At 46.1% G+C, this 19763-nt stretch overlaps 1 long non-coding RNA gene across 2 annotated transcripts in view; it reads left to right on the top strand.

Annotated features, from left to right (window-relative positions):
- Positions 1-19763, top strand: part of LOC147725557 (uncharacterized) — a 199742-nt gene that overhangs the window by 35319 nt on the left and 144660 nt on the right. For both annotated transcript variants that reach the window (XR_015309790.1, XR_015309791.1), the window contains exon 2: positions 3709-3868. This is a non-coding gene — a long non-coding RNA (uncharacterized LOC147725557). The remainder of the gene's footprint in view (positions 1-3708; positions 3869-19763) is intronic.

Genomic DNA, 19763 nt, shown 5'->3' with positions numbered 1-19763 from the left:
ACTTGAATGCAACTGTCAATAAAATATATTTGATCAAAAAATAAAAAAATCTGTAGCCATCACTTGATACTCTACAGAGTCAGAGTTAAAGCTGTCTCCAATATCATTTGTACCATGAAGGTTACTTCTTTCTTTCATGCAGCTACGGGCAACCTTTCTCTGAGCCCCGATAGGTTGGGCTTTATCTTTTGTTTTGCAATGAGCACCTTTATCTATTGTAACGTGGGGGCTATCAAAATCATTAGCACGGGTAGATGCTTCCTCTTGGTGTTTCGTCTTATGAGAGACTTCCCCCCTTTTAAGGGGTTCTGAGATAGTAGGCGACTTGCAGTCAGAGAGAGAAAAGTAAATCTCCTTGGCGGGGGATACCCCCTTCCTCTTGATTAGTGCGGCGTCCACCTCCTCTTTAACGGAAGACCTAAGTTCTTACTCAAGAAATTTCTTGAAACTCTCCCCCATAAATACTTCCTTAGAAGGTTGCTGTGGGTTGTTACTATCCATTTAATCAATAGAGAGGCTATGATAAATGTAAATTGATCAAATAACCTTTTTAAGGTGTACTCACGGTTATATGTAGAGAAAAAGGGATATTGTTTCCCACACTTGTTATTTCCGAATTGAATTGCCTTGCGATTAAATTGTAGATAAGGAGTACAGCGTGAAAAGACCCTTCTTATTTATTTATTTTTAATGAAGACAGTGCAATAATGGAGAGGCCATGGATGGCGTCGCGTGAAAAAACATATAAAAACAAGGAGAAGGGTACTTGCTTGACGAGGAAGCATCCGACTCGAAAGAGGCACCGTTACGAGCTAGTGAGGAGCTGTAACTAAGGTAACAAGCCTGAACGAAACAAAGACCTCCACGTCGGGTTGCTATGGCTCGCATCACTAAGGACGCGTACTCGAGCAGGAAGTAACTTCCCTTCGCGTCTCCTAGGAAGTTGCTAGGAGACCTGATTCGTTTAATTCACGCTAGCGTGATTTGACCATCTTCTCTCTTTTTTCTTCTTTTTTTTCCTTATTTAAAAAAAAAATGAAAATAAGGAGTTTAACAGAAACAAGCTGACGGACTTGGCCACCCAGTTTGGCAAGGGTTTGGCCACGCTTAAAATGACCGATGCGAGTGGGCAGGAGGCACGGGGATCGATCTTGGTTTTGGAAGAAAGTAAGGATTTAGATCATTTAAGATAAATGAAGTAGAGGGGGCGTGGCTTGACCGCCGACAAAGATGGCGGCGTAGATCCGGAGCTCCGCGCCGAGCCTCGGCATCCTCTTTGTTCCTGCGGCTCGAAGGGCTCTCCTGTACGCTGTGGGGCGCCTTCGCAGATCGGAATGTGAGGTGCGCTGTCCGCCACCTCAGTTTCCCGGCTCCACGCTTCTTTCGGCTCCTTTTTCCAAGGAGGACCGGAGGCTTAGAATCGCGGCCGCCATTTTGTGCGCCGGCCGTATTTCACACAGCGGCCGGCGGCAATCTCCTTGAGGCGATGTAAACATGCCGCTTTTCTTCCATACTACAGCCTGCACTTCAGCACAGCAAATGCAGCGTTTCTCAAGGTGAGCCTGCATTCCACACTCTGCTGTGCCTAAAAAACGCCTGTCTGCTCGTAATTGAAGTGTCCTGCTTTTCTCCACCCGCCATTTTGTACCTCTGCATATCTCTTACAAGGTTCATTTCAACTCTCCATTGGCACTCAACGAAAGGGTTATTTATGACTCTCACCTGCTATATCTCTCTATCAGCTGGAATTCCTGATATTTCCTGCAATTATTTCTTGCTACCATTTCTTTCTCATGCGATTGTTTTCTTCAGTTTATGGACAATTTCTCCTATACGTACGGCATCCCTCAGTACCACATCACGTTTTCGATACTTTCACAGTATCTCAATGTTCAGTCACTGGCATGACATTCCTTTTGTTACTGGAGGAACAGTTGCATGGTTCTTTTTTGATATGACTCATTCAGCTCTGTACTTCTGGTTATAAAGACATTACCTCAAGACTGCCAAGTACCACTGCGCCCTTTGTTCTCTCTGGTGCTTCAGGGTATTTTTGCTGAACTTTTCTACTCTGATATTAACTTGACTGCATTTTATGCCCTTTCTCTACTGTGTCTGGCAACCTGCGTTCTCTCACTGGACTCCTGTGTTGGAGAAGTGTGGCTCAATGGTTAGAGTGGCAGACCTTGATGCAGAGCTCTGGCCCGGGACCAGGGTTCAATTCCCACCTCGGCGGGTCTCGAGCTCAAAAATTCCTCGGACCAGATATTCTCGCCTCAGTGCCTATTCCAATCATGGGTCCCACGCTGCAACTCTGGGCAATAGCTTGCTTAATCTCCACAACGGCCCCAACAGCGCTAGGATGCCTGGCTTCACCCTGGGGGTGCCCAGGAATGGACACTTCACAGGGAAAGCCAGGAAGGGTTCCACAGCGGTATGAGTAATAGCGCCACGAAACCGCTTGGTAGCAGTGCGCTCTACAAATACTTTACATTTACATTTTTACATTTACTCCTGCCAATTGCTTTGTTCAGCGTTCATGGGGAAAATTCGCTATTTGAAGCTCATATCTACTTCTAAAGTTCCGGTTGGTTCAGATTCTGACTCTCCTATTCCAGATATGGAGTACAGCCGTCCATCAAAATCAGAGTCACCACACGGAGCCATTCCAAAAGCTTCCAACGGAGGTAAAACGCCATCCTCTTTGGTTTCATCTAAGCGTCTCAAAAAGGATCCACCTTCTCCTGGAAGCTCTTCCTCTTCTCCTTCCTCTATGGATCTCATATTGGAGGAACTACATGCTTTCAAGCCTTTTATGGAAGCCACCACCAAGAATATGCAGGCGATGCAGGAGAAGTGGTCGTCTCTAGACGCACGTGTTCTCACTTTAGAACAGACAACAGATTCATTCCAGTCCTCTTGTTCTTGCATCCCGTCCATGGAAGCGGAGATCATACTACTTAAACGACAGACGGAAGATTTGGAGAACAGAAATCGCAGGAACAACTTACGCCTTTACGGCCTTCCGAAACTTTCAGAAGGGTCTAATCCTACCGCTTTCTTCCAGTCCTTCCTCGCTAAGATCTTGGATGCACCAGCTTTATTGTCCATCAACATTCAACGAGCTCACCGCCTTGGCCCTAGAGTTGCTACCAAACCTAGAGGAGTTATCATGCTTTTCCTTCAATACACTGACCTTCTCCAAGTTCTTTCAGCCGCCAAACTCAAGAAACAGATCATTTGGGAAGGTCATCGTCTCTACATCTCTCAGGATGTCTCTAGGGCCACCGCAGAACGCAGGAAGAAGTTCTTAGACATGAGACCGCAGCTCAGAGCCCTCAATGCCAGATACAGTCTTTTGCATCCTTGTCTCTTTAAAGTTACTTATAAAGACAAAACAACCACTTACGAAGATCCTGCGGTCTTACAAGCTTTTCTTCAATGCCATGGTCCTGAAGTCATGGATATGTCTAATCCTGGTTGACTGGCTTTCTACCTCTCTTTATTGATGCATGCATTTGATTGTTAGTTCTGGCTTTTCATTGTTTGCATTGTTGTTCATATGAAGCATTCAGTGCTCTTCATATATGTTGGACCATATGTGTTCACCTTTTTCCATCTCATTTTTCTTTTTTTTTTGCTCTTTGTTTCTCTTTTTGCCCTATGTATGCTCAAATATTTATCCTCATGTTTCTACTTTCTCAACAGGTATTCCCCTTCACCACATCATCTCGTTTCTAGCCTACTTCCCCCTTGTGCTGCCTTTTTTGGATGTCATAATACTTGAGGTTTTGGTGTTGGCTCTGGATGTCTCGTCGTCACCTCCTGCCACCACCATTCCCCTTATTTGTCTGGTATTTTCATTTTCGTAAGTATGTCTCTCAGTAGTTCGTTTCGGACATGTACTGTCTCTTTTTTCTCAATTGTTGCTGTCCTCTTTCCCACTTCTCTTTTCTTGAACTCCCCTCGACTTTACTCTTTTTCTTCTTTTTCTTCTTTCCTTCTCTTTCTCTTCTTTTTGCAACCGTCACTGTTCTCTTCCTTGACTCTTTTTTTCTTCTCCCTTTTCTCTTCTACTCTTCTCATTCCTTCTCAATTGTATTTTTATGCATTATTAAGCATGTTGCTTATAGCTGTTTTCTAAATTGTTTCATTCCGTGTAACCACATGGAACGTTAAAGGTTTAAATAACCCCATCAAAAGGCAGAGGGTTCTCTCGCATTTAGCAAGACTTAAGACTGATGTTGCCCTCCTTCAAGAAATCCATTTAACTGATTCGGAGGCTTTGAGATTAAGCGTTGCTGGGTGGGTCATGTTTTTTGTTCACCTACGACTTCTAGAAAGAATGGAGTTGCACTCTTGTTACATAAAAAGTTAAATGTTTCCTCGATTAATGTAAATGTAAATGTAAATGTGGCGTATTTGTATAGCGCGAACAGTGACCCGGAGGCATCCCGGCGCTTGTACTCCTACCACAAGGGAACCCCTCCTGGCTTTTCCTTGTGGGGTGTCCACTCCTGGGCATCCCATGGTGAAACCAGGCATCCCTTGTGTATCAGGTGGCCTTTGTGGAGACTAAGCAAGCTATTGCCCAGAGTTGCAGCGTGGGACCCATGCTTAGAATCGGCACTGAGGCGAGAATATCCGGTCAGAGGAATTTAAGCCCGAAACCCGCCAAGGCGGGAATCGAACCCTGGTCCCTGGCCAGCGTTCTGCATCAAGGTCTGCCGCTCTAAGCATTGAGCCACACTTCTCCATCACATGAATGTGATGTTGATGGCCGTTGGCTCATTGTAAATTTACTCATAGGTAATATCCCACTTACCCTTTTTAATGTATACGCCCCTACGACAATTGATAAGTCTTTCTGGCCTGCTATTTCTACCAAAGTCTCTTCCCTTACTGGTGAGTACATACTCCTTGCTGGTGACTGTAACCAGATTGTAGATCCCTTCCTTGATCGACACTCAAAAGTCAAATTTACCCCCTCTAGAATGCATACGCAATTTCTCAATTCCTTTAAAAACAATGCCCTTGTAGATATTTGGAGACTGTGTAATCCTGACCTTCGTGAATATAGTTTCTTCTCCCCTCCTCATCAATCCCAATCCCGTATCGATCATATTTTTCTCAGTCAACCCTTATCCCAACACGCTATTCGCTCAGAGATTGGCTCCATTTTACTCTCAGACCACGCCCCAGTTCTTGTAGACCTAGATTTACTTCCTTTTTCACCACATTCTGGCAGATGGCGTTTCAACAATGCTTTATTTTCAGACCCCACTTTTGGTACTGAATTTTCTGCTTTTGCCAAGGATTTTTTTTTTCTTTTAAATCAAACTCCAGATTCACCCTTTGTCATGGTTTGGGACTCATTTAAAGCAGCCTCTAGGGGGTTTATTATTAACTTTGTGTCGAAGCGGAAAAAACTACATGCGGCCAAATCGGAGAAAATTTTGGCAGATATCAAAGCTTTAGAACACACTTACTCTACCACTAAATCTGCTTCCTCCCTTAAAGCTCTTATTGATGCCAAAATCTCTTTTAATAAATATACAACAGATGCCGCTTCTAATATCCTCCTCAAATGTAATTCGAGATATTATGGTGGGAAGAATAAAATGGGGAAGCTCTTGGCTAATTACTTGAAGATTCGTAAAGAACGCACAAAAATCCAATCCATTAAAACCTCTTCTGGTGAATCCACTTTTACAGAATTTGCTGAATTCTATCATAAGCTTTATACTCCAGAGCAAACTCCTACTCCTGATGATCTTCTTGCTTATTTTCAATCTCTCCCTTCTCCTCCAACTTCTCATGTTGATTTTACCACTCTGGAATGCGATATTTCTCTTTCTGAAATCTCCCATGCTGTTTCTAAGCTCCATAATGGTAAATCTCCAGGTCCTGACGGCTTTACAATCGAATTCTATAGTCACTTTGCTCCTCTTCTTCTTCCCAAACTTCTACTTTTATTTCGATCTTTTTCCGATGCTGGCTCCTCTAGTGGTTCCTTCCAACAAGCCTTAATTTGCTTAATCCCAAAAGAAGATAAAGATCACTCCTTATGTAAAAACTATAGACCAATCTCTTTAGTTAACACTGATTATAAAATTCTAGCGAGAATATTGGCCTTACGTATGGATCCTCTTCTACCGGATATCATTGGACCAGAACAATCTGGATTTGTCAAAGGGCGTCTTTCCTCAGATAATTCTCGATTTTTCTTAACATACTTAGTAAATCTTCCTCACTCACTCTTCCTTTTGCAGCTATTTCTCTAGATGCGGAGAAGGCTTTCGATCGCATTGGGTGGGATTTCATGTTTCAGGCTTTGCGTTGGATTGGCATTCCCTCTAAATTCATTTCTGTTATCTCTTTACTTTATTCTAATCCCCAAGCCTCTATTTTTGTTAATGGAATGTCTTCAGATTACTTCTCTCTACATAGAGGAGTTAGACAGGGATGCCCACTTTCTCCCTTACTTTTTATTTTAGCTTTAGAACCCTTTCTTACTAAAATTCGTTTAGATGACAATATTTCTGGTTTTCCTTTTAATCCCCAACAAGTCAAGCTCTCGGTTTATGCCGACGAAATTCTTTTCTATTGCTATGACCCAGCTGTTTCCATTCCCTCTTTTCTTCAACAGGTTTCTTCTTTTTCGGCAGTCTCCGGCTATCGCTTAAACGCTGATAAATGTGAGATCCTACCTTTAAATCCTCTCTGTCAGAAATATCTTTTTTCTTGTACAGGGTTTGCATGGCAACCATCTAAAATTAAATACCTCGGAGTATGGTTTGCCCCTCTGATTTCCGATACTCTCAAGTTAAATTTTGACTATGTATACAAGAAAATGGAAACAGCTCTCAATCGCTGGCATCCGCTCTTTCTGTCCTGGTGGGGTCAACTCAATTCCATAAAAATTATGCTGTCCCCCCTACTTCTTTACACTATTTCCATGCTCCCTTTACACATTCCCCTCTCTTTCTTTAAGAAAATTGATTCTCTATTACTGAAATTCCTTTGGAACGGTAAACGGTCTCGAATAGCCCTTGCCTCTTTATGTAAAGATAAAGCACAATCCGGAGTGCGCTTTCCCGATTTCAAACAATATCATTGCGCTTTTTCCCTGAAACAATCGACTCGCTGGTTATCATCTAATTTACCACATCACCCCCCTGTTTGGTTAAACATGGAATCTTCTTTTATGTCCCCTTTCACCTTCCGGGAATTCTTGTCTTTTACATCCTCCTTAACTCGCTTTCGATCTCCTATTCTTTCATACTCTCGTAACCTTCTTTCCCCCTTCATCTCTTCCTCTTACTCATATCTTCTCTCTCTTCACGAACAACTGATTTGGAATAATATTCTTCTCAAAATCCGCAACCGTACCATATATTGGAGAACTTGGCATTCTCGAGGTCTCTCATGGATATCTCAATTATTATTTCAAGGTAAACCTCTTCATTTCAGCATCTTCAGTCTCTTTTCTCTTTACCCGTTTCTGCTCGAACGCAATATAACACCCTCTATCCAGTCTTGCTTTCATATCTTCAAGCCCTTCCATCCTCTAATGAAATTCGGGTAGATCACAAGTCCACTTCCCTTTTGCTGGAAATGTCTCCTTCTGCTTCAGCTTTATATAACTCTTTTCGTCTTACCAATGATAGATTAAAATCTCGTACTGAGCTTGCTTGGGAGCTGGACTTTTCTCAGACATGGCCGGTCCTTTTATGGGATAAAATTTGGACTAAAATACATAAGACCTCCAGGGCTGCTAATACTACCCAGACTTTATTTTTCATTTACCATAGAATTTTATTTACCCCACTCGTTCTGTCCCGTTTCTCAACAGACACTCCCTCTTCCTGTTGGTCCTGTCCATCCCCCTCTGCTGACCTCAAACATATGTTATTTGAATGCCCTCCTGTCTCCCAGTTTTGGCAATTGTTCTGGAAGCAAATTCAAAAGATTTTTCAGTTCCAGGTCCCCTTTTCGCCCTCACTAATTTTCCTTGGCTCCCTCTCGTCTGAACTTCCTCGCCCCTCCAGCCATTACCCTTTGCTTGACCTTTTCCTTGCTATCGCTTTTCATGTTATTACCTCTAATTGGAAGCAAGCTATGAATGTTACCTATCAATCCTGGTGGAATGCAATTTGTTTTAATCATCGTTTAGACACCAACTATGTATCTCCCATTTCCTTGGCTATTAAGCGTAACCTGCTTTGGCTTCCTTTGGTGACATATCTTTCTACTTCTGCTCCTGTTCCTCCCTCTCCTACTCCAGACACGGTTGAAGTTCGCAAACCCCCAGGATTTCCTTACTGTCAGTTTTTTCATACGGGTATTTAATTGCTATTATTATTGTACTCAAAATAATTATACTCTACCTAATGTATTCCTATTTATAAGATATGTTCATGCCTTTTCATGCTTGTAATGCTTACTCTCATGATGTTTTTTATTTTTACTGTTTTTTCTGCCATTTGCTTATTGTAATTTTTCTCTTTTCCCTTCCCTTTCCCCTTTCCCTACCCCCTTTCTATTTCTCAATAAATCAAACTTAAAAAAAAAAAAAAAGATAAATGAAGTAAGGGAACCTCACTAAGCGCTTACCTGGCCCCCTAATAAATTGGCCTGGGTTAAGACCTGAAAGGACAATCCTGACAGGAAAAATAATGTTAGTTTAAAAACGCTCTATTTGACAAATCACTTACAATAAAAACTCGAATAATAAGTTATAAAATACAAACACGTTGAATACTTGGTATAAGAAACAACCAGGGTGATATATATAATAAAGCCTCAACCAAGAGTAATACTTAGCTGTGTCAAGAGCAGCAAATAAAAGAGGGAGATGGGATTGTGAACTGTATATTTATTGTGTTTAATGAACACTCCTATGTTTTATGATGTATGGACATTCTTTAAAGGGCTGCATGTTTGGGTAGCTGCATGTTTGGGCAGCAAATGAAAGTTTTAATTTTTATTTTTATTTATTAAGAGTTTTCAATGTCACACAGCATATACATCATCTGAGAATACATTGCAATAACACTCAGCAAATACAAATAAAGAAAAAAAACAGTATAACCGTATCCAATATTAGGTTACAATAAAGAACAGGTGCCACATTGTGATCAGTAATCAACGTACATGTCTACATCTCAGTCCTATTTTTCACATACTTGCATTGTCCGAGTGCATAAAGGCTCTAGTTGACTCCCTTCTAGCATTAAACTACCCATCGACCTGTTCACTCTGAGCTAAGAAGTGTTCTCGCAGTGGAGCCCAAATATCCGTCGGTCGTGAGGTCGTCGGTAGTTCCTCAGTGTACAGTTCCAGCTGCTCTCTGCAGTATACCATGTCCTCTATCCACATATCAGCTTTCGGGAGCAGCCGGCTGTCCCACGTGAATCGAACCAGTCTCTTTGCCAACAGCAAAGCCACCCGTACGAATCGTCCCACTGCCGCTTTTAATCTAGGCACATACCCCAATAGACACTCCAATGGCGTGCAGCCAACCTCACGGCCAGTCATGGTGAGTATAAGAGTAACAACCTTCTCCCAGTATTGGTATACCAGCCTACACTGCCACGCAAGGTGCAGAAAATCCGCACCGCTCTGCCCACATCTCTTGCAACAGTCCGAATCATGTAGCCCCATCTTGTGTAACTTGGTGGGAGTGTGGTATACCTGATGAAGGAACTTCAAGTGGATAATTCGTAAGTTACTATTGGACGTTAGCCTCCCTGTTAGGAGCATGCAGATCTGCTCCCATACTGCTTCAGTAATCGGGGGTCTAGTACAGCGTTCCATCGTTCCATACTTTTGTCCACCACATGAATCGTCTCCGCCTGCACTGCCCTGTATAACCTAGTGAGCAGCTTCTTTCTTGATGGAGCTACTATGATCATCTACAGCGCCTGCAACGCTACTGGCTCAGCCGGGAAACTAGTGTAATGGTCCCTTACTGCCCGTCTGAGTCTATAACAGGTGTACTGAAACAGTGGCATGGGATTTTGTATATAGTCTAAGTCATCCCCCGTTATGTACTTTCCTTCAATGTACAAATCGCTCATGAGTGTAAGACGTGCCTCTCTGAGGGCTGTTATGGGGCCTCTTTCTCCTGTTATGGACAGAGCAGCGTGTCCCTCTATAGGCAACGCCGGCGCATATAGAGGAAGTTTTTGGGCCCGCCTCCCAATCTCTTGCCATGCTGAAACAGTGTTATCTATTGTGTTTATCTCTGACTTGGGCATCTGCCTATTGGTGTGGGTGATAATACTTTTCAGTTGTAAAGGATGCGCGTCTCCCTCCTCCACAGCCACATGCGGGATGAAGTCGTGAGCCCTAAACCAGAAGTACGCATATTGAGCCTGCCCACATAGGTAGTACACGTAGAGATCTGTGGCGTTAAATCCTCCTTTCTCAAATGGCAATGTCAACTTGGATCAGCTGATCCTCGGTTGCTTTTTCCCCCACACTAATCTCAGCAATTGAGTCTGAAGTGTTTTAAAAAAATGTTTTGTCAGGTTGATAGAGATATTGCAGAACAGGTAGAGAAACTTGGGGAGAATAATCATTTTTATTACCGCTATGCGGTCTGCGAGGAACAGTGGCAAGCAAACCCAGTGATCGATCTGCTGCACCAGCGAGGTGTAAGCATTACCATAATTCTCCCTGATTACGACCACGGGGTCCCGATTGTTCCACACTCCTAGATATTTGACCGGTTCTTCCGACCACACATACATACAGGCCATGTCGTCCGCGTAAAGGGAAATTCCAACCGGCCGATTGTTAAAATTCAAGGCAGCCGCCCTATGGGATTGCCGGATTTTGCATGCTAGTGGTTCCAAATATATGGCAAAAAGAAAGGGGGATAGGGGGCAGCCCTGCCTAGTGCCAACCTCTATACTAAATGGGTCTGATGTGAGACCGCCCACCCTGACTCTCGTGGAAGCGTCGGTATACAGGACATGAATCCAGCGAACGAAAACAGGGGGAATCCCATCCTATTTAGGATGTGCATCATGTACTTCCACTCTATCGAGTCATTCACTTTGCAGTGTCTAAAAGGACTGCCACAGCCGGCAAATCTGGATTGAGCATGTGGAACATGGCAAATATTGTGCGGGGGTTGAGGGAGGTAGAGCCCTCCGGGATAAATCCGGATTGATCCGGTAGCATGAGAAGTGGCATCAGGGGTTGTAATTTAGTGGCTGGAATATTTGCCAATATCTTTGCGTCCAAATTTATCAACGATAACGGGCAATAGGAGTTGCACCGCGAGGGAGGTTTATCTTTTTTCAGCAAGGTAATGATTAAGGCCTGTCTCAGGGATGGGGCAGATAACCTGTCTTGTGGGCCCCTGCATATGTTTCTAATATATGTGATATAAGTAGATCGGTGTATGCCTTATAAAACTCCTCCGTCAGACGGATGTATGATGTTACAATGCATGCTTTTACAACGCATGCCTTTACAACGCAGTTTTTACAACGCATGCCTTTACAACGCATAGTGCTTTGGGGCGCTGGATAGTGAATAGTTTAACTTACTATTCCAACTCCAGTCCCTGTGGATAGTAGGGAAGGTGTTGGATAGTACATTAAACCTATTCCCTATCCTAGAGCGCCCCCCAGCGCAATGCGTTGTAATGGTTTACGTTGTAAAAGTTGCATCGTAATGGTAGTGCGTTGTAAAAGTTTCATTGTAAAGGTTGTTTACCCCGTCAGACCATCCAGCCCCGGAGCCTTCTTATTTGGTAGAGAGAGGATGGCATCTTTAACATCGTCTTCGTCAATGGATAGGCTCAAATATTTTCTATGAACGTCTGACAGCCATGCACATGCCGTATCATCCAAGTATTCATTCATAGCTGATTCTGGCATGCCACCCCGAGTCGTATATATAGACTCATAAAAAGACCGAAACTGCTCTACAATACTGTGTTGAGAGTGATGCGTTTCACCAGCTTCATCGATTATATGATCAATTGGGGGTTATCAGTTCTGTCCCGTAGTCTATTAGCCAAAACCCTACCCGGTCTGCCACCCTCACCATATGCTCTAGCCACATGCTGTTTAGATAAATATTTCACTTCCGTAGCCGCTAATAAATTATATTCCTCCACGTGTTTGTAAAATTCGAGCTAGCGTCTCAGTGGAAGGTGCATTATTGTATTGGGTCTTCAATGCCCCCAGTTTGTCTTCAAGCCTCTGCAGTTGTCCCCTCAAGTCACGGAGATTCCCACCGAGGTGCTTATTCACACACCCCTAATCGTCACCTTAAAAAATTGACACAGAGTAGCTTGGCTGTCGGCTGTGCCCACATTCAATTCAAAGTACTGTATAATAGCATTCCTAATGGTCTCAGCATAAACCGGGTCTAGCAGCGTGTCAGCTCGAAAGCACCGGGTAAATGGTCAGTGCGGATTGAGGGGTATAGCTATTTCAAGGACAACAGGATTATGATCAGACAAGGTTCTCGGGAGCGTGTAAACCTTCTCTACCCACCCATTGGCCTCTTCGCTGAGTATCCAGTAATCTAGCCGAGACCAACTATTGAATGCAGGAGTGATGTGTGTACCTTCCATAACACCAACATTACGCAGCCGCCAAGCGTCTACTAGGCCCATCTCCACAATGACATTGGGTATGCACTGCGCAACTTTAACCGTGCGCACCCCTGTTGGGTTATATTTATCAACGTATGGGTAAGATGTGTATTAAGGTCACCCCCACATAGCGCAGCCTCCGGCCATTTGTGCAGCACATTAAACAGTTGAAGGAAAGGCACCGTGTCATCCACCACAGGACCATATATGTTTACTATTGTCACTAGCACTATCCCCAGCTTACCATGCACCATAGCCCAGCAGCCTTCTTTGTCCGTGCAGGTCTGTATAGGCTTAAACGGAAACCCTGTCTTGATGAGAATAATGACCCCCCCACACATAAGTGGAGTAGGATGAGGCCAGCCAGTAGGATGCCCATCTGCGCGCCACCGTACCCTCTGTGTGTTTACTCAGGTGGGTCTCTTGTAGAAGAGCAATGTGCACCTTGTGTCTATCCAGCTGCGGCAGCACTTGCCTTGTCTTCTTAGGTGTGTTTAAGCCTCAGACATTCCAAGTTATGCACTTCTATAGATCTCTTTTCATCTATGATGGTATGTAGGACAGTGAGTATAGCTAACTATTCTAAAGCGCGTAGACATGTGTGCAAACCAGATCTGTGTATCATCATGTTTCCAATCACAGTACCTTTGATTAGGTCAAATTGAACAATCTCCCCCCCCCCCCCCCCACTCACTTCAGAATCCCCAATTTGCCAAAGACATGACCCGCCCGTAACCCCCATCCCAACAAAAACAGTATAAAACATCGTAACTGGTGGGTAATGCCCATCCGTGGACGTAGCGGCTAAGTCCACTCCCAGCTCTCATAGGAAGGGGGCCGCTGAAACGTCAATCCATCCCACTACTATGGCCAACCTTTAAAGTGCGCCGAAAGAAACTATTCGTTGGACATCAGGCGGAGAGATCGCATCCCCCTAACCATGTGACTAAGCAGAGTGTAGCCACCCAACATTTTGACTCTAATCACACATTACAATTCCATCTAGCAGAGTGAGGTGTACCCAGGGCCGGACTGGCCATAGCGGGCACCGGGCAATCCCCCGGTGCGCTGCACGGTTGGGGGCCGGTTTTGGACCCCCAGGGGCCGTTTTTGTTACGGGGCTGTTTTTGCAGCATAGTTGCAAAATCATCCCTGTAACAAAATCGGCAGAAAACCGGCCCTGGCAAAGAGCTCGGCGGCACCCCCAACCCCCCACATGGGGTGGGGAGCGGCTGAGCACTTTGCCAGGGCCGGTTTTGGTTCCCAGTGCGGCCCTGGGTGTACCAATCTAATTGTCGTAAGGATATCTGCGCACCACCATACCCTCTGTGTGTTTACTCAGGTGGGTCTCTTGTAGAAGAGCAATCTGCACCTTGTGTCTATCCAGCTGCGGCAGCATTTGCCTTGTCTTCTTAGGTGTTATGCACTTGTATAGTTTTCCTTTCATCTATGATGGTATGTAGGACAGTGAGTGTAGCTAACTATTCTAAAGCACGTAGACGTCTGCAAACCAGATCTGTGTATCATCATGCTTCCAATCACAGTACCTTTGATTAGATAAAATTGAACAATCTCCCCCTCCCCCCACCCACTTCAGAATCCCCAATTTGCCAAAGACATGACCAACCTGTGACTCCCATCCCAACAAAAACAGTGTAAAACATCGTAACCGGTGGGGAATGCCCATCGGGGACGTAGCGGCTGAGTTCACTCCCAGCTCTCTCCACCTGATGTCGTGGGACATCAGGTGGAGAGATCACATTCCCCTAACCATGTGACTAAGCAGAGTGTAGCCACCCAACATTTTGACACTCTAATCACACTTTACATTTCCATCTAGCAGAGTGAGGGGTACCAATCTAATTGTAGTAAGGATATGAATGTCAAAGACAACAGCAGTCTTGCCACAGTCATTATACAATCCTCCCAGACAATGATTCCTGCGAAAGTGAGCACACATTGGCAACGGGCCCAGACCCTCTTACTGTTCATTCATCAATGTCAGACGTGTGGTCCGGCGATTTCCGTCGACGTCGTAGAGCTCTCGGATGTTCCATCGCTTGCTTTGGGCTCGTAAAGATTTTGCCGGTGTCCGCTTCCCCAATGCGCAATCTCGCCGGGTAGAGCATGGCATAAGGAATCTGTTCCTTGAGCAGCACTTTCTTAACACTCTGAAACTCCTTTCGGACCGCCTGCACATTTGCTGGAAAATCCGGGTCGAACGACAAAACATTATTTTGATTAGTTATCGTGCCCTTTTGTCGAGTTACTCGCAGGACAGTGTCGCGATCCCTGACGTTAAGCAGTCTGGCAATTCTAGGTCGCGGTGGGGCGCCAGGCGGCGAGCGTGCCGCCAAGGATTGGTGGGCCCGCTCCACAGCGAACAGAAGTGACAGTACGTCGGCTCCACAAATTTCACGTAGCATCGTCTCCATATAGTCCTCCAGACGCCCCACATTGGTTGATTCTGGGAGGCCTAAAACACGAATGTTGTTGCACCTCGATCTTGCTTCAATATCTTCATTCTTTGCTTGTATGACCACAAGAAGTTTCATGGTGTTCGACGTCTTCGCGGCTACCTGTTGTAGACCGTCCTCCGCATCTGTGATGCGCTGCTCCGCTTCGCCGATTCGCACAGCTTGTTTGTCCAGTTTCGCAGAGAAGTGGTTCATCTGTCCATTAAGGACCTCAATATTCCCATCTATAGCCTGGAGACTGGCCTAAATAGCAGCAAGCGACTTCTCTAATGCTGTGGGGCCCAGTGACGCCGACTCCAGCTTTGTGTCTGAGGCCGCATTTTGACCAGATTTGCCGCCCTTGCGCAGTTCAAAGGTAAGGCGCGGTTGATTCTTTTCTGGCTTACCCATATCGCACGCCGCACTCACCAAAGGGGTAACGCCTAGAGTCCATATAATGCCACTCTTTGCCGCTCCCCGATGTTTCCTTAGAGTCCTTAATGCAGATTTATAAGCAGCGCAAAATAGGCACAGCCTGCAGCTTTATCTTCTCCTGTTCTTTGCAACTCCAGTCTCAGCTGATCAGTGGTGGGATACCGCAGGCAGGATATACTGTGAGGCACCCTCGACCAGGACAATTCCTATAGTGCAATGCAGGCGCTCACGTGACCAGGCTAATCACCTCAGCCTTGTACGCTGTTGGTCCAATCTTTTTGGCCGCTCAGGAGTCAGTCGATTCATGCTCCCAGGGTGTAACAGAAGTAGAGCAGCCCGTGGGGGTGGCACAGAAATTGAGACCCGTCGTGAGTGGACAGATGGGGTGCCCCGCGCTGAGGAAATGCGCGTCCAGACTCCAGATAGAGAGCTGCAGGCAATCAATCCACCCAGCCTGTACGGAATGGAGGCCCGCCGCACCACTCTGCAGTTGTCTTCCATGGGGCTCACCTCGCACAGGCGGTACCGTTACGGGGCATCAATTCTCATGCAGCTCCTTAACAGCAGGGAATCAGGTGTTGTCAGCGGGAGAGGGGAGGAGGGTCACAGCCGTTGATGCGTGGCAATAAGGAGTCTCAGTGCAGGGTCACCCACCGGTTGTGCGGCCTATACGCGGCCTGCTCAGCTATCCAGCGCCGGCTGCTTGCGTGCCACCAGTGGCCCGGCACGCCTCACTGGTCTCCGGCTCACCTAGGGCAAATTGCCAGCGCGGCTGCTCTTTGCTGCACCCCTGACCTCGAGGCACTGCACCAATCCGTGCAGTCTCTGCCGTGCTCTGGTTCGTCTCGCGCAACTCAGCAGTATAATCGCAGGCGGTAGCAGGGCATAGATAGCAGGCTCCCTCGCTCACTCCACCGCCATTTCCACGAGGCAGGAGCGATCCTCCCGTAGTCGATCGTGTCCCAGGGGCTCCTACCACGACCCAAAACACAGCATATGAACAATCACAGCGTAAGCAATCCAGTCCCATTGCCTAGGACAGCGGATGGCTCAGTAGAGGCAGGATAAATGTAGGATATCAATTGGCGGCCGGCAGAGCAACACTATAGTGCGGCCATCTTGCCAAGCGCCAGGCCACGCCCCCGGCAGCAAATAAAAGTTACTGCATAATGGTAGCCTCCGGTCTTGTAATGAAATTGTGATTTGTGTAATCTGAATTCTTATGTCAGTTTTTCATAGTATAACAAGGGGTCACTGGCCCAGACCTCTTCAATTTTGGGGATCCCTATCTTGTCCGATGTGTCGCACCTTTCTGTTGGTAAACTCTCTCAGAACACCCTTTGACCAGCCCAGTCATTAACATTCTTAGTCTGCCAAAGGTAAGGGCGACCCCTTGCAGTAGCCACGTTGCCGCCGACACTAGAAAAAGCACTGAAGCAGATGGTGCCTCCCAGAAGGAGTCATAAGGAGGAAAAAGTCCACAGGCAAAGAACCTCATAAAGGCAGATGGACTAAACCAGCAGATGGTTCCAGAATATGGCCCCAAGGCAGAGGGAAACACAGGTGAATCAGAGAACTGCAGGAGCACTGAACAGGACTCACAGGAACAGGAGAGAGGAACACACCCTTAGAAAGAAGTGTTGCGAGGCAGGTAGCAAAAGGATCAAGCATTGGCATAGCCAATAGGTCTCGCCTTTGGGGCCTTATAAGTGTTTAGGCAGAGCTATAGACTTTGCCAATGTGTTTAAGCTGTGCTGTAGAGAAGTGTGGCTGCTGTGCAGCATGCTGAAAATTTTTAATGAAAAAGTGCCAGAATCATTTTTGTTACCTTATATATGACCAAGAAGGCATTATGTCCAACAGAACGACCATATTAAAAAATGTATGTACAATAAAAAATGTCCTCATTTTTCTTTTGTTCTTGCAATGCTGGGAACCTGTTTTTGCCTATTCAAATGGTTGTTTGTTAAAGTTTTTTTTTGGAGAGGCATAAACAATTGGAGGTTGAAGGTTGTGAACTTGTACCTGTATTATAACACTAGCAGCGCCCAGACGGTAGGAGACAATCAACAGATGGCAGATTCCGAGAGCAGGCTGAGGTGGTGTTGAGTGATGTTGAGGTGGTAGTAGTGGTGGTGGTGGTGACTGGTGCTGAGACGATGCTGAATGATACGTAGGTGTTGCTGAGTGATGATGATGTGCTGGTGTACTATTGCAAATGCAATGCTGAGTGATGATGTTGTGGTGGCGCTGAGTGATGCTGTGATCGTGCTGAGTGATGCAGTATTGGTGTTGAGTGATACTGTGTTGGCCGTGAGTGATGCTTTGGTGGTGCTGAGTGATGCTATGGGGGTGCTGAGTGATGCTGTGGTGGCACTGAGTGTTGCTGTGGTGGCACTGAGTGATGCTGTGGTGGTGCTGAGTGATGCTGTGGTGGTGCTGAGTGATACTGTGGTGGCGCTGAGTGATGCTGTGGTGGTGCTGAGTGATGCTGTGGTGATGCTCTGGTGGTGCTGAGTGATGCTGTGATGGCCCTGAGTGATGCTGTGGTGGTTCTGAGTGATATTGTTGTGGTCCTGAGTGATGCTGTGGTGGTGCTGAGTGATGCTGAGGTGGTGCTGAGTGATGCTGTGGTGACCCTGAGTGATGTTGTGGTGTCGCTGAGTGATGCTGTGGGGTGCTGAGTGATGCTGTGGTGGTGCAGAGTGATGCTGTGGTGATGCTGAGTGATGCTGTGCTGGCGCTGAGTGATGCTGTGGTGGCGCTGAGTGATGCTGTGGTGGCGCTGAGTGATGCTGTGGTGGCGCTGAGTGATGCTTCTGAGTGATGCTGCTGTTGCACTGAGTGATGCTGTGGTGCTGCTGAGTGATGCTGACATGACACAGTGTCTTTGCTAGTTACAGTGGGTAGAAGAGGGGTAGAGGGGTAGAAGAGGGGCAGAGGGGTAGAAGAGGGGTAGAGGGGTCGAAGAGTAGAAGAGGGGTAGAGGAGTAAGAGGGGTAGAAGAGAGGGGTAGAAGAGGGGTAGAGGGGTAGAAGGGTAGTAGAGGGGTAGTAGAGGGGTAGAAGAGGGGTAGAGGGGTAGAAGAGTAACAGGGTAGAGGGGTAGTAGAGAGGTAGAAGAGGGGTAGAAGGGAAGAAGAGGGACAGGGGTTGAAGAGGGGTAGAGGTGTAGGAGAGGAGTAGAAGGGTGTAGGAGGGTAGTAGAGGGGTAGAAGCGGGGTAGAGGGGTAGAAGAAGGGTAGAAAATGGGTGGAAGAGGGGTAGAGGGGCAGAAGAGGGTTAGAGGGGTAGAAGAGGGGTAGCAGAGGGTTAGAGGGGTAGAAGGCTAGAAGAGGGGCAGGCTGGACTGAGATGTGTCTGGATCAGGCAGCAGAGCATTTGTCATAGTCCATGATGTGCGAGATGAGAGGCGCCTCTAACTAATAGTAGGTAATCAGCTCTGCTGTGTGGTACTGTTGGAAGAAGGCGCTAACTTACTGGTCCTTGGCCACTCAGTGAGAAATCCCTGTTCCGGGCAATCGCTTGAAATGGTCAAGTACTGGTTATCTGCAATTCCTTAATTTGAAAGGGACGGCATCGCCGCTTCTCACCCGGAATGCAGTACCTTTAATGGTCGAGTACTGACACTTCGCTGTGACAGACAGATACTCTGAGAGGCAGTACCTGCATTTCTGTAAATGTGTTGGGCAAATAAGCAGTGTGCTCGCTTGTGAGAAGAAGCCTCTCGTTAAGCGCGGATTCGTAATGAAGCGCACTGAAGATCATGTTAACCGCTTCTGTTGCCCTAGACTATAGCTTCTGCAAGGCATCCCCTTCGCTATGTGACTGGCCAGAATAGTGACATTGGAGGCATGCCAATGCTAACCATGGATCTGGGAAATGCCACTTTTTTCAGAATACACCGCAGATGTTTTTGGCCACAGCCTGTGCGAAAGAGGCGTCCTGAGAGGTTATTATTGAAGTCAAATAAAAGCGGTGAAATCGCTGACAGGATGAAAACACCTCCTGCTGCCCACGCTTGGCACTGTGTACAGTAAGCAACAACCTCGCAAAATATGTTTGAACTTGCAACTGTATAACGTGTGTCATGCTCTTGAAAGCTGGCCAAGTATACATTTTTTGCTTCTCTTTCTGAGCAAATTTAGACATCTGCCATGAGCCATGACGCCTCGTAACTGTAAACAAGCATTGGCTGCGTGGCCGTAAAAGTAACGCGGCCGCGCGGCCATGAAAGCAGAGTGAGGCGAT

This window comes from Lissotriton vulgaris, chromosome 3_2, assembly GCF_964263255.1.
Source record: "Lissotriton vulgaris chromosome 3_2, aLisVul1.2, whole genome shotgun sequence".
Classification (NCBI taxonomy): domain Eukaryota; kingdom Metazoa; phylum Chordata; class Amphibia; order Caudata; family Salamandridae; genus Lissotriton; species Lissotriton vulgaris.
This window is presented reverse-complemented; position numbering and strand designations above follow the sequence as displayed.